The sequence below is a fragment of the Crocodylus porosus genome, unplaced genomic scaffold (assembly GCF_001723895.1).
Source record: "Crocodylus porosus isolate Cpor-Errol unplaced genomic scaffold, CroPor_comp1, whole genome shotgun sequence".
NCBI classification, from domain to species: domain Eukaryota; kingdom Metazoa; phylum Chordata; order Crocodylia; family Crocodylidae; genus Crocodylus; species Crocodylus porosus.
The window spans coordinates 61,222,480-61,237,703 of record NW_017728906.1 but is presented as its reverse complement, the minus strand read 5'-3'; the positions used below and the strand labels follow the sequence as shown (position 1 = coordinate 61,237,703).

The following is a 15,224-nucleotide window of genomic DNA, read 5'->3' as shown; positions in this document are numbered from 1 at the left end:
GGCCTCCATTTCCCAATCTAAAATAAAGCGGAAAATACTCACAATCTTGTAAAATATATTGCACGTGAGGGCTGAAAAGCAGTATTCAGCAAATAAAAATACTTATCAGAATATTGAAAACCAAACATTTTAGACATTTTCTTAAAAAAAAAGACTTTTCTCAAGTGCCTAGGATTAGAAAGGACCTCCTGGTCATTGATCTATTGAAAAGATCATGTCATATAATTTATTTTTTTAAAAACATCTAGAGGTTTGTTTGATGGGGGGCGGGGGTTGGTTGTGTGTGCTTTTTATCCGCCTGTTATACTAATTAAACCAATGAGAATCTGTAACAACTTTCTAATGGTTAGAAACCTCCTAATTTTCAGCCTGGATTTATTCATGTTCAGTATATCATTTTGTAGTTTATACATTGTCCTCTTAGTTCTTTTCCCTCCCTGTATTACCCTAAGATAGTTGTATTTCCATATCAGCCTTTGGCTAGTTTTAGCTAAACAAGCCAAACTCTTCTAGTCTCATTTCATAAAATAGGGTCTTTATCCCTAATAATCTTACTAACTGCCTCTACAACTTTTTCCCCATTCCTTCTCTTCCTTCCCCCTCAGTTGAAAATAAAAGAGAACATCGGAGGGAAAGGAGATCTGTAAAGGCTGGAACTTACTGGGAAGGGAGGAAGATATGATTTTTTTAGACACCTCACTTACTTGTGGCTGGTTATATTAAATTGTACTGTTCTACTTTTACAGCATGATGGGATACACTTTAAGTTACATCCATCATATAAAGAATATATCCTCTTTGGTAATCCCTCATAGTCAAAGATGATTTTCTTCCAAGACTGTCTCATCTGTGCGTCCAAAGTTTCCTGATGAGGCCTATCTGGGATCAACAGACTCTACTGTAGCTCAGACGTGTTTCTGTTTGGGGTAGACTCTTGATTTGATCTGTGACATGCTGTTTCTGCCACTTCCACTTTTCCATTTCCTGTTGTTGTCATGAGGCTTCAAAATACTGAGATCCCTGCATCAGATTCTTCCTCCATTTGGGGTGGTCCTGGGCCAACTCCTATGAGTTGACATCAATGTTGCATTTTTTTAAAAATTGGCCTTGAGGATGTCCCTGAAGTGCTTTCTCTGCCTTCCTCTTGAAAGTATGCCTTGGCTGAGCTGGGAGAATAAAACTTGCTCTGGGAGTCTGGAGTTGGATATCTGGATGACATGGGTTGCCCAATGAAGTTGATGTCGCATAATCATCACTTCAATACTTATGGTGTTTGCTTGCAGGAGGATGTTTATGCTGGTGCATCTGTCTTCCCACTGGATTCGAAGGATATTCCACAGGCAGCATTGATGGGTATTTGTCCATGTAATCAGCATTTACCTGCTAAAAATGTTCCTGGTTTAATTTTTCTTTCTTAGTTTATGACGACTAATTCAGTAATGTGGACTTGATTTACCACATAATAGCTTATTATACTATAACTATTTTACCCTTCTGCCCTTTCAGTACTACTTCACTGCCAGGTGGTGCTTTAGGACAAGATTTGATATTTTGGTTGGTTTATTTTCTTGGGTCATGCCAGGTTGCTTCTTTGGGAGGAATTGTTGGCAGCTTTGCTTGAGAGCCACAGGTTTTTTGGTGGGGTTTGAGTTAAATAAGCAGTGCTGTCTGCCTCCTTTGCAAAGCCTCCCACTTTTTTCTGGGTGCTTGTTGCATAGGGCACTACTGGTTGGGGTGGGAAATCTTTTCATGCAAAGGGCTGCAGGAGTGAGCCTGCCTGCCTCCCCATCACAAGTCTGGATTGGCACTGGGGGCCTGTACCACAGGCTTCCTGAAGGGGCTGTCCCCCCTGCCCAAGCCTGGTCCCAAAGCAGTTCTTCCCCCTGCTTTTTCTGCATGTTGTTGTGCTGGGTGTGGCATACACATAGGCTACACAAGGCTACACAAAGGGTCTGGTCCCCCGTCCCCACCCCGCCTCCCTGTGTGTTGGCGTCTGGGTATCATGTACCCAGGCTAAAGCCTGAATGGAAACATTACTACGGAGACTTTTATGTAAAACAGAAAGAAACCTGTGTCTTCTGTCATTTGTATCCTTGCGTCAAAGAGCAGGACTTTTTCCAAGGCTGAGACCTAGCGAGGGGTTGGTTGGGGTTCTTATTGAGGTTGATTAAGATGCCTTCAGTACCAGGACAGCTTCCCCCAAAGTGAGGTTGGGGCGGGGGCGCAATCAGTCTACTCTAATGCCTCCTCCCCCCACAATCACCCCACAGTGGCCAGCATGAGCTAACACCTTCCCCCCTCTCCCCCAACATAGCAGGGGCATGGTGTGGGTTGAGGTGAAGAAAGAAACAGCCCAGGCTCAATGAGAGGAATTTTCTTATCACTTACTCTATCTGCATTTCAATCTTTTAACTGCTGCGTTGGCAGATCATCATTACCTGGAGTCATATCCCCCTAGCCTACAACCAGATCCCTTCAATACTTGTTCCCCTGTCCTCTACCCCACAAGCTTGCCCCTCTTATCTGGTACTCCTGTTCCTTCTAAGCCTATTTTTGAACCCAGCAACACGTCCCTGTTCTCCTTTGACCACCTTCTGCTTGCATTGCTCTGCCTGACAGTCATACTGCTGCCTCTTTCTGGGAGTACAGGGGGCTGTGGGTCAGGAGTGAGGGGCACCAGCTGGGCTGAAGGGGCAGGGGGCTGCAGGTAAGGAGTGTAGTGCACCAGCAGGGTTGCGGGGGGAGGGGGCTGGAAGGGCAGGGGGCTGCGGGTCAGAAGTGAGGGGCATCAGCTGGGCTGGGGGGGCTGCAGTTCAGCTTGGAATGAGAGGAACTGGCCGAGCTGGTGGGACAGGGGGCTTCAGGTTGGGAGTGAGAGACATAGGCAGGACTGGGGGGGCAGTGGCTTGGCTGTAAAGCATGATCATGTTTTCTGTGTGATTGTTGTATATTGTGTCTCCTGTAGAACTAGAGAGGACGATTTCCCACCCCCCCTCAGACCATTGCCTTACAATTCCCCAGCAGAACCTGTAAAACCAGTTGAGTGACTGACTGAATCCTGGAGTGGTGAAATCCGACAGTGCATTGTCCTATCAGCCCTGTATGAACACTGTATTCAGTATATGGGCTCAAATAAGGAATTTCTTTTGGACTCAGATTAGAGATGGAAATCCTTCTTAACTCGCCCCCCCCCACACACACACACACCGTGACTCTGTGCCACTGGGGGACTTTCCCAGACATCTCTGACTAGAGTCTTGCCTGGCCCAAAGTGCTGTAGGTTCATGCCAGGCTGCCAACTCACAGCCACCCATGCACACTATACCAAGTATATGGGTTTGAATAAGGAGCTGGTTTTTGGGCTGGGATGACAGCTGGAAATCTTTCCTGGGCCAGCCTACATGGTCAGGGGTTTTCAGGAGAGTTCCCAGCACCAGAGGTATGGTGTGGGGTGGCCCTAGCTCTGGGGTGTAATGGCCACATATAACATTTAATCACAGCCCTCATCATACATTGTTATACGTGGCCATTACACTCCAGAGCTGGGCCATCCCACAGCATGCCTCTGTGGCACTGGAGGACTCTCCTGGACATCTCTGACCAGAGACTTGCCCAGCCCAAAGCCCAAATTGTTCATGCGAGGCTGCCAATTGACAGCCTCCCCATTATCACTGTACTAAGTATATGGGCTCAAATAAGGAACTGGCTTTTGGTCTGAGATTACAGATTGAAATCCTTCCTGGATATCTGACACCATGCCTGTGTGCCACTGGGGGACTCTCCTGGACATTCCTGACCAGAGTCTTTCCTGGCCCAAAACACAGCTTGGCCGTCCCAGGTTGCCAACTAACAGCACCCCAGCCACAGTGCTAAGTATAGGTACCCAAATAAGGAACTGGATTTGGGGCTGGGAGTATGGCTAGAAATTGTTCTTGGGCCACCCTGTGGCACCAGGGGACTCTCTTGGACATCTCTGACCAGAGTCTTGCCAGGCGCAAAGCGTGGTTTGTATGTGCCAGGCTGCCAACTGATAGTCCCCCCATGCCCACTGTATTAAGTATACAGGCGCAAATAAGGAATTTCTTTTGGACTGGATTGGAGATGGAAATGCTTCTTGGGCCACCCTACATCATACCTCTGTGGTTTTTCTAGTTTTCTTGAAATTGGGCTGTTTTTTGGCCTAGGATTACAGCTGGAAATTCTCCCCGGTCCAGTCCATATGGTTAGGGTGTCCAAGAGAGTACCCCAGTGACACAGAAGCATGGCATGGGGTAGCCCTAGCTCTGGGGTGTAATAGCCACATATAACAGCTCATGGGAATGGCAGATATGCACCCAGCTCTGGAGTGTAACACCTGCATATAACAGTGTGTTATGGGGAGGGCTGAGATACACCCCAGAGCTGGGTGCAATGGCCACATATAACAGTTTAGCACAGCCCTTACCATATACTGCCAAGGCCCTTCACTGAGGGGGGGTACCATTATCTCCCAGGGTCCCTTTGCCCCCCACGTGTTATATTCCACCCTGTTCTTTCCCCATTAAACCTGTATATGGTTAAGTTCCATTTGGTCTCAGCTCTGCTTTATATGGGATAGGAAGACAGCTGCTCCCTGATAAGTGGCTACCCCTCCTATAGCACGCTAACACCTGGTAAAGCCCTTCAGTTGGAGAGGGAGTACCTCATCTGAGTACCACCCGGGTTACCCCTGCCCCCAGCCCTGCCAGGTCCCCTCATCCTGACCTGCACAGCTGGTGCCCCTCACTCCCAACCCACAGTCCCTTGCCCCCCCCAGCCCTGCTGGTTCCCCTCATTCCTGACCCACAACTCCTGAACCACAGGGAGACTAAACTTGGTGTGGTTTTTAAACCTTGGGGATCTGCCTACATCCTTAGACCAACACTGCTACAACCAAAAACCCAGTCCAAGAAAAAGTAATTTTAATTAACCTGAGTCTTGAACTGCCTGACCTATAACAGTTTGATCTCTGCCATGAAGTGCATGTGAACACAGGGAACAATTTTTTTGGGGGTCCAAAAAAGTTGTATTTTTCATTAATCTGAACCTTGAACTAAAACACCAGTATCAATTTACAAGATTAGCCCCTGGAGTCTTGTTGCAGCATTGCAATAAAAATTCAGTGGATTTCTATGGATTACCAAGTGAACCCAAATGGCACCTGGTGGTGAAATTGTTGCAAAGCAGGGAAAATCCCATTTTTGAGCGTAAGTCAGATCCACATTGAAAATTTAAAATAATAAAAAAAAGCCCTCATGGAAGAAATTCAGGAGCTAAAAATAAAACATGTCAGAGGTGTTTTAAATTACCACAACCCTCATCCCCCCACCTAAAATGATCAAATCAGCTGATAACGTGGATACATGGACAAGATTTAGCTAGTTTAATGGTGATTTTTGTCACATGGACACAGGAAAAGTGTAATGTGGAAACAGGAGAGGTGTAATATGGACAAGCACCTGATGGTACTTCTCCAACAACTTTAGATGTCTCCTGTATGGTGTCCATGTCCCAGCTCTGTACAGCAAGGTGGGGATCATGACTGCTTGATAAACCATGAGCTTGTTTTTGGATTTGATGTTGTGATCTGGAGCAATGATGCAGACTTGCTTAACTCCCATTTTAACCTCAACGGGATCTGTAATAGATCCATTAGTGAGAACCACCATTCGCATACTGTCATAGATCAGGCAGAGAATGGTGACAAATTTCAGTGGGCATCTGTATTTCAGAAAGATCCTCCACAACACTTCTCAGCTGACAGAGTCGAAAGCTTTTGTGAGGTCAAAGGCAGCCATGTAGAGAGGCTTATATTGCATAGATAAACCTTTGTAGTACTTGTATCCATGCAGGAAGTAGCATATTGTATCAGGCATCCTAGTATAAGTACTGAAACCTAAATTCTGCTCTTACATCTGCCACTGATTCCCTGTGTAATCTTGGAAATATCTTCTGTGTGGCCTGATTTGTCATTAATACAGAGAGGCTGTTCCAAATGTGTTTGTGATCTGCTTCCACGTGTCTGTTTAGTGGAAGCTGCTGCTGTGCTGTCAAACCAGGAGTTGGAAGAGCAGGATGAGATCAAGCAACTTCTTATGGGCAATGCTTTTCTGGAGAATCTTTAAATGGTTCAGGAACATAATGGTGACTGGTGGGGAGGGCTAACTATGATGTCCAGCAGCATTAGAAAAGTAACAAAAGCAACATCAAAGGCACTGTCTGCAAGATCTGCAGGGAGATCACCCTGGAGCTGCTACAGTAGTACAAGAGACATAAGAAGTTCCCTCAGGCTGCAAGAGTAGGGAATGATAGCATTGTTGGGGAAATTTGATCAACTACTGTGTAGCACACATACACTGAAGGGTGTGCTCATACACCGAGGAGCACTGATCTCATCCCTTTTGCTGAGCTCGTTCCTAGCTGCGATCATTTAGGCAGAGAATGAGGGAGTGTCGGCAAGATGATTTATTTCTCTGCAGAGGGGTTACTCAGTGCCCAGTAGACAAAGAGCTCCCTTGATCTGAGTTTGGTAGCACTTTTTACACTAACAGGTCATACATATGCAAATATAGGTATACATAGGCATAAGGCATATATGCATACACATCTTTGGGGAATTTCCACTAGCTTTGGGTTTTTTTTTTTTGCTATTACGAAGTTACAAAATACACAGAACAAGTTTGCTTACTGTCAGCAAAAGGCTATCTTTAAGCTTAGGGAAAGGTCATATGCTTCTCAAGGGTCATCTGCTTCTCATGGGTCATCTTGTTTTTCTAACAGCATCCAGAAGCTCTCCAACCTGTTAGCTACACATCTGTTGGTGGAAGGACTGTTAGGGCTGTTATGGAGGTGTGTGCTTCTATAAAGGTACAGAGAGCATCAGCCTGGAGATACAGATGGATTTGCATACTTGGGGTTCCCAAATTGTATTCTGGCTAATAAGGGGACACATTTGCCTGTCCGTCAACAGGCTTCAGAGTTTGTAAAAGAAGTATTTTTACTTTAAATTAGTGAAGAACACATCCCTTTACATGCTTTTATTTTAGCTATGGTTCTTAATCACTGTGGGAGATGCCCTCCATGTAGGCTGTCTGTTTAAAGTAGGGGTGGGCAAAATGGTGGATCCAGCTGGTGGCCGGACTCCATTTCCCAGCAGCCTCTGTTCATGATGTTGGTTTCCATAGAGACCACAGCAGCAGTGCTGCCATGACAGTGTGGGGCTAGGGTTTCTATGGAGCCTGGCCCCAGTTGTGCTGGCAGAGCACGCAGCTGGGTAGGGAGCTGCTCCAGGGCTGGGATCATGGGCAGGAGTGTGCAGGCGCAGATCACAGCTCTGTCCTAGTTCCAGACCACGCTGTCACTGCTGTAAGATCCCAGCCCTGGAGCAGCTCTCTGCCCAGCTGCACACCCTGCCAGTGCTGCTGGGGCTAGTCTCCATGGAAAACCTGGCCCTGCACTGTTACTTTGCTGCTGCTGGAGTCTCCATGGAAACCAGCTACAGTGATGTGGGCAGGGGCTGCTGGGAAATGGAGTCTGCTGCAGGCCCAATCTGGCCCACGGGCTGGACTTTTGCCTGCCCCTGGTTTAAAGACTCTGATGGCTTTTCCCCCATCCCCCTCCCTTCTTTCTTTCTGTAGATAAGGAGACCATCAAACTTTGCAGAAGCCCCTTGCAATTAAAACATTGCATGCACAGTATACAAACACAGCATAATGCAATGCCCTGCAGAGATAGCTGAGCTAGAGTATATAAACCCAGGCAGAAAACTATTTTAATACCGCTGTTGATACTTGAGTCAGCTCTAGTTTGGGTATCTCTGCCCTCCACTGCATTGTGCCCTGTAGACTTAATCAATGATTCTAACAGTTCTTTCTCATAGGCTGCTTGCAGACATAAAAATAATAGTGCTTTATTTTAACTTGGTATGCTCCTGCACCAAGACCAGTGCATGCCCAGAAGAGGTGCAGTGCCTTTGATGGACCCAGCTTGCCTTAAGTTTGTATAGATCTTTAGTGGGGCTTTTCTGGCACTTTTATCTAATAACTGATTAAATCAGCTAAAGCAAAGTGCCAAAAAGCCCTGCTGAAGCACCTGAACTAGATAGACACTGCAGAGCTGGGTCCAAATAACGTGCTACTTTTTCAGGTAAAGCACATTTTTTTTTTTTATATCTGCAAGCAGCCATATACAATCTCTAGAAACCTGGCAACATTGTGGGTTGTCTTTTCTGTGAGCAGGAGATGGAGGAGACTCTTTCAGGTCTTCCTGGATTACTTCTTGCTGTGGGCATTCTACTGCCTTCAGCATCCCCTTGGTGTGTTGGACTTCTAGATTCATAGATTGTAAGGGGCTTGAAGGGACCTTGCAAGATCACCAGGCCCAGCCCCCCTGCACTTGGCAGGAAGACAGTTGGGGTCAGGTGAGCCCAGAGAGGTGACTGTCTAGTCTCCTTTTGAAGATTTCCAGAGTAGGTGATTGCACCACCTCTGGAGGGAGCTTATTCCACAGTCCGGACACTAACTGTGAAGAAGTTTTTCCTAGCGTTAAACCTGAAATGGTCTTCCAGGGGTTTGTGGCTATTATTCCTGGTTTTCCCTAAGGGTGCCATGGTGAACAGTTGTTCACCGAGCCCTTGATGTATTCTCCTGATATAGCGGTAAGCTGCTACCAAGTCCCCTCTCAACCTTCTCCTTTTAGGCTGAAGAGACCCAAGTCCCTCAGCCTTTCCTCATATGGCTTACCTTGCAAGTCCCTGATCATACATGTGGCTCTTCTCTGGCATCTCGCAAGCTTTTCCACATCCTTGTTGAAATGCAGTGCCCAGAACAGGACACAGTACTCCAACTGCGGTGTCACGAAAGATGCTGAGTAAAGCGAAAGAATCACTTCCTTGGTTTTGCTTGAGATGCATTGGTTGATGCATACCAGGGTATCGTTTACTTTGCTGGCTACAGCATCTCAGTGATGGCTCATGTTTATACTATGGTCTGTTATTACCCCCAGGACCCTTTCAGTCATGGTGCCTGGTCAGTTTGGTGCTACTGAGCCTGTAAGCATGTTGGGGATTGTTCGTCCCCAGATGGAGCACTTTACATTTCTCAGTGTTGAACTTCATCTGGTTCTGATCTGCCCAGCTTGCTAGCCTGTCTAGGTCCATCTGTATCTGCAGCCTATCTTCAAGCATGACCACGCTGCCCCATATCTTGGTGCCATCTGTGAACTTGGCCAGTGAGTTCTTCATCCCAACATTCAAATAATTTATAAAGATGTTGAAAAGCATTGGAACAAGCATGGACCGCCAAGGGATGCAACTGGCCACTTCTCACCAGGATAACACAGATCCATTCATTAGAATTCTCTGGGTCCTACCTCACAGCCAGCTTCCTACCCACCTAGCTGCTGAGCAGTTAAGCCTTCAATTTTCCTGTAAGAACATCATGGGATACCAGATCAAAGACCTTTTGGACATCTAGGTATATAATGTTGACCTCCTCTCTCTTATCCAGGTGGTGAGCGACCTGGTCATAGAAGGAGACGAGGCTGGTAAGACAAGACCTGCCCACAATGCAGCCATGCTGGCTGTCATTCAGAATTCTACCTTCTGCAAGTGTATTGCACATAGACTCCTTGATTAATTTTTCCAGGATTTTCCTAGGATAGAAGTTAGGCTAATTTGGCCTATAGTTGCCTGCGTCCTTTCTCCTCCCCTTCTTGAAGATGGGCACAACATTGGCCCTCTTCCCGTCTTCAGGGACCTCACCCAAGTGCCACAAGTTTTGGAAGAGTTTCGCCAGAAGTCCCGTGATGATTTTGGCCAGCTCCTTCAGCACTCTTGGATGAAGGTCATCCGGTCCTGCTGACTTATAAATGTCTAACTTTTCTAACTGATTACGCACCAGCTCAACGTCAGCAGTAGGAAGGTGGTCATTCCCACCACGCCTGTTCTGGACCTTATCTAGCATGATTTTCCCCTTAGTTTGGTGAAATACCGAAGCAGTGTTGTCATTCAGGAGTTCAGTTTTCAGGAGTGTCGGTAACCAGCTGTCCTGAGTTGTTAAGCAATGGTCCCATGCTTCCATCTGATTTCCCTCCTGTTCCCTACACACCAAAGGACATCTTATCCTTGATTTCTGTTGCTAGTTTAAATGGACTTGGACTTCTCTGACTGTATGCATCTCCTCTGTCCTGTATCAAGCAGCTTAGAGGAGCATGATCTGCCTGGTTATTATTCTGCTGGGACAGACCAAGATGGTGACCTTGGAAAACCACAGAAAAAGCTTGCAGGGGCTGGCTCTGATTATACCTTCCAACTCTTCTGCTTCTTGGTCCAGGGATTTGAGTTTGGACACTTCATTTTGCAACAAAATGTGGACCAGTTTGTGTCATACTTGGCCATCAAGGGGGCACTCTACAAAGTAGAAGATGGACAGCTAGTCTTAAACCTGTAACTTCATGAAGGGTTTTGTGGAGGAGGGGGACACAGTCTCTAGTGATGTGGTGTTTTTGTTGCTGACAAGTGGTTCATGATCAGCCCCTGGGGGGACTACACATTTTGTACTTTTATCCTTTGTTTTTAATATTTTTATAACAAAGGTTTAAAAAAAATGAAAAGTTAAATCCTGTTGATCTATCTTCTCTGTAGAGCAAGCAGTCCTTTCAGATGTAGCTGGGGTTAAATTTGTTCCTGAAAAAGCAAGGCACTTTGTCATCATATCACTTCCAGTAATGTTGTCACTGCCAGTCTAATGTTGTTGTATCTCTTTATCACTATTATCACTTCATTTTAGTGTAAAGCAAGGACAAGGTACTCTCCTGAAGTATCTTTTTATGATAAAGAAAGAATTAACTTTATAAAATATCTTTCAGAGAATTTCAATTTCTCCTGGTTGCTAAGTGGTATAAAGTAATTCTGCAGAGAGACCTGGAACTTGAACACATTGCTCCCTAGATATGTGTACCCTGGTGAATAGTGTATAATGAAAAATGAATTGGGTTTTGAAGATTTTGTGGATTTCTTGAGTGAAGTACTGTCATTTTTCTTTTCTTTTTTTCTTTTATTCCCTTTATATTACTGGCTGTAAAACAGATCTCATAGGTAGCTTTTCTGCCAAGCTTTTCAAGATGATATTAGCTACCTCAGTGGACTGCTGTGAGAAGATTGCATTTTCTGAAATGGAGCTTTTATCATTAACTTGGGAAGGGAACAGTCTGAAAACTCTGAGTGTAGCCCTGCCAGGAAGGAGACTTGATTGCTATGAAAATCAGTGGTGAATGAGAAGGGAAGGGGATTTAGAACAAAGTATAAATATCTACAATAAGCATGCTGTTTATGAGAGAGAGATGCCTCTGAAGAAAACTATGGAAGAGAGATAGAGTGATCATTTAGGGTGTGGTGAAATACTTCAAAAGGAGGTAAAACTGTGGCAAACTCTACTGACAGTGGGGTGATGGAAGTAGTATATTACCTACCTGGAATGAAGTAGGGAGCAGTTTATGGATATATAACATGTTATATTGCTTGTAAGTAGGTCCTGCCCTGTTCTGAACATACTACACATAATAATTATGGACTTGGCTCATGCTTGGGGCCCCTTTGTGTGTCTCAGTGATATAAACAATACTGAGGTTTCCCTATATAGACAGTTGAAGGTGTTTAGGAAGGGGGCAAGAAAAAATCTGAGGAAAGAATTTTGGTTGAAATATCACATGAAGCAACCCTGAGAAGGGGCCAAGGAGAAGCCTTGTGTAGGGGGTGTTGTAGAGTAAATAGGTGAGGGGAATAGGTGGCCACTGGAAGATGAGTCCTTGGGACACAGCCAGGCATGTAGGAGGACCTGGGTTCCCCTGGGCATCCCTAAACCAGAGGTTCTCAGCATCTCTAGACTGAAGGCACCCTTAGACTCAAGGCCCCACTTGGAAAATGCCAGCTCTTGGTTTTCACTCTTTTTGTCTACAGAAAAATACTTCTGTTGCAAAGAATTCAGAAAGACCACAACAGGTCAGAATTTTAACATTATGGATTCTTATCTGAAATCTCTGGGTTTATCTTGTGAACTGTGTCTGTACACCTAACAGCGCTAACATCATCTGGCATCCTGCAGCACCTCTGAAAGGATCTCAAGGCACCCTGGCTGAGAATCACTGCCCTAGACCTTGTCCCCTGTGCCCCTGGGGTTGCACATGAACATGTCATGCTCATCTGTTCCTGCTCACAAGTCAGAAATATGGTGTGAAGCCAGTATGGGGGCAACCCCCTGTGGTTGTGCTCAGGCGTGCTGGAGCCAGTTGTGGGAGGCACCCTAGGAGGAGCTTCCTTCTGGGTTTGGTTCTTAGAAGCAGACATGGGTGGGCAGGTTATGATTGAGGGCATCCCATCCTTAAGGCACAAGTGACATGAACTAGCTTCATCCCACAATGTCACTGAGAAGCTATGATGTAGATTTTGATCATATGGGAAAGGGCAATCCAACTTGGACAGGTGGAGGGACTGTTTGAAACCTAACCAAATTACAAGAAGCCTCTCTTAGTGTTGTTTGGACTGTGTGTTGTAATGCAGTAAAATGAATTGGTCAAAGATGTCCTTGGCTTAGGTATTCTAACAGGACAAGAATAAGATTTATGGTAACTTAGCATTGGCTGGTGTAATGGTTCTATGTGGTCATTACCCACAGGTACAGTGCAAAGTGACCCTGATGTTCCTCTCTGGGATATGAAAAGTCACTGTTCTTTTTCCGAGAGTTTCTGGGGGTTTTTTATTTCTAACTAAAGCAAGGAGAGCCAAGTGTGAAACCTCAGCCTAAAATATCTACTGCAGCTGACCTTTATGAAGGGTCCAGACCTGAGGTCTTCCTATGCAGAGAGTCATTCTCAGTTTCTTTATATGTGGGACATAGTGAATGGATTGTACTAGCCACTAGAGGTGCCCAGTATGGCTGTATGAAGCTTTGGTCTCTGATTTGATTCGGCAGAGATTTGGCCTGATTCGGTGGCTGAATCTCTGAATCTGAATTGAATCAGAGGACCCTTTAATCTCTTTCCAAATCGATTTGGAGAGATTTGGAAAGATTCAGAGATTCGGACATAGACACAGCTTTAACTGTTTTTTCTATATACCTTTAGGTACTAGTGCGGCTCTTGAGTGCTGCAATGCTGGGGAGTATGGAGTGTCCCACAGGAGTGTGGCGGCTTCCCAGCATGCTCAGCAGCATACCTGGAAGTGGACCAGAAGCACTTCTGGTCCACTTTCAGGTCTGCCAGGGAGTGCGTGGGGGGGGGGGAGCATTTCCCCCCGGGTCAGTGACTGGTGCCTCCTGGGTCTGCAGGGGGAACCCGGGCCCCCCCTGAACCTGATTGTTGAGCCAGGGGTTGGAGGTTGGGGGAGCCCCCCAATGTGCTCCCCAGCAGACCCGGAAGTGGACTGGAAGTATTTCTGGTCCACTTCTGGGTTTGCCACTGAGCACGTGGAGGGCCCCCTGTACTCTTGTGGGATGCTCCATGCGCCCCAGCATCACAGCATGCATGAACTGTACCTGCTACCTCAAGGTATGTAAAAAAAACAACCCCCTCCCCCAAACCCCAAACTTTTAAAGCTGTGTCTATGTCCAAATTGCTGATTCTCTGAATCAGCAACGAAACTTCAGATTCATATTTGGCCGAATTGAATCAGGGCCGTGATCCGAATCAACAAATTGAATCACTGTCCCTGATTCAGGCTGAATTCGAGTCCAATAGGACTCGCTTCGCGTACCCCTAGTGCCCAGCACATGGAGGCCTGAGGATCCTGGGCTCCCTCAGAAAGAGGGCTGTCACCTGAAATGCGTAAAACTTTCCATGTCCATCACCAGCAAAAATAAAAGTTGGTGCTTATGCTAGCTACACTAAGGTAGGAGAAATTGGGCAGCACCTCCCCTTTGGGTTTAAATGCCTGCTGGCTTATATTCTGTAAAGGATATAAAGGATCCCTGTCACCTTTTGTATGAGTAGAAGAATAACTATGACTGCTGTCCCTCCTTTCCAGAAGCCAGCACATTAATTTTTTACTGGAACATCCAGCACAGAAAATGGGAAATATTTATTTTTATTTCTTTGATGGAAGAAAAAAGAATGCTTATTGCTTGAATTTGTACAGCACTCCACATCTTCAAGCTAATTCTCACAGTGTTCATCAAGGTGGGAAGATATTAACCTCCATTCATGGGTATGGGAAATAAAGCACAGCCAAGTGGCTTGTCCAAGGCTTTGGAACGCCTGCTTGCAGACATTAAAAAAACAAACTGCACTTTACTGGAGAAAGCAGTGCATTACTTCCAGTTGGCTCTGCAGCGTCTGCGAAGATGAAGCACTTCAGCAACTTCTAATAGTTGATTGAATCAGCTTTAGCTAAAAGTACCAAAAAACCCCCACTAAAGTGCCCGATCTTTACAGATATTAGGTGAGCTGGGTTGAAGTGACGTGCTGCCTCTTCTGGGCATGCATGGGGCTTAGTGAAGCATGCTTTTGTTTTTTTGGTGGGTTTTTTGTTTTGTTTTTACACCTGCAAGCACCCTTGGTGAGTTAGACTGAGGATATTCCTAAAGAGCTTTTAACTTGCATTTCCAGGGTCATTTTGCCAGATGATATTGCCACTCATTTTTGCTGGAAAGCAAAAGATTGAAAAACAATTAAGTTTGGGCACTGACTGTCTAAAAGATAGGGCCAAGGCCTTGTGTGATATGAATCACTGGGGTTCCACAGAAACAACTGGAGCTATTGTAAGTTACTGTAGCTAAGGAAATTGCCTAGCCCGATAAATAAACATTAAATAAGTCTTTCAATTTCAACCTGAGCTACCTCAGTAGTACACAGACACTTCCTTATCATCTGGGGCTGACCTAGTTGGCAACTTAGTGATCGATGGGAAGCTTGGTGACAGCGACCATGAGGTGATCACCTTTACCATCTGCCGTAAAGCTGCCAAGTCAGTCAGCAGCACTGAAGTCCCTGACTTCAGGAAAGCTAACTTTGACAAGCTCAGGAGGCTTGTCAGTGAGGCCCTAAGGGACCACGACACCAGGGAGAGTGGAGTTCAAGCAGAGTGGTTGCTCCTCAAGGGAGCGATCCTCAATGCACAAGCTAAGTCTATTCCATCTCTTAGAAAAGGAAGCAAGAGGGCACAGCAGCCCCACCCGGCTCTCCAGGGATCTAGCAGACCTCCTGAGGCTAAAAAG

The 15,224-nt window shown here is 45.8% G+C and overlaps 1 long non-coding RNA gene across 1 annotated transcript in view; it reads left to right on the top strand.

The window, feature by feature from the left end:
* The first annotated feature begins 3,184 nt into the window (after nt 1-3,184).
* Nucleotides 3,185-15,224, top strand: part of LOC109305988 — a 19,372-nt gene continuing 7,332 nt past the window's right edge. The window contains exons 1-2 of the long non-coding RNA XR_002099802.1: nt 3,185-3,208; nt 10,760-10,765. This is a non-coding gene — a long non-coding RNA (uncharacterized LOC109305988). The remainder of the gene's footprint in view (nt 3,209-10,759; nt 10,766-15,224) is intronic.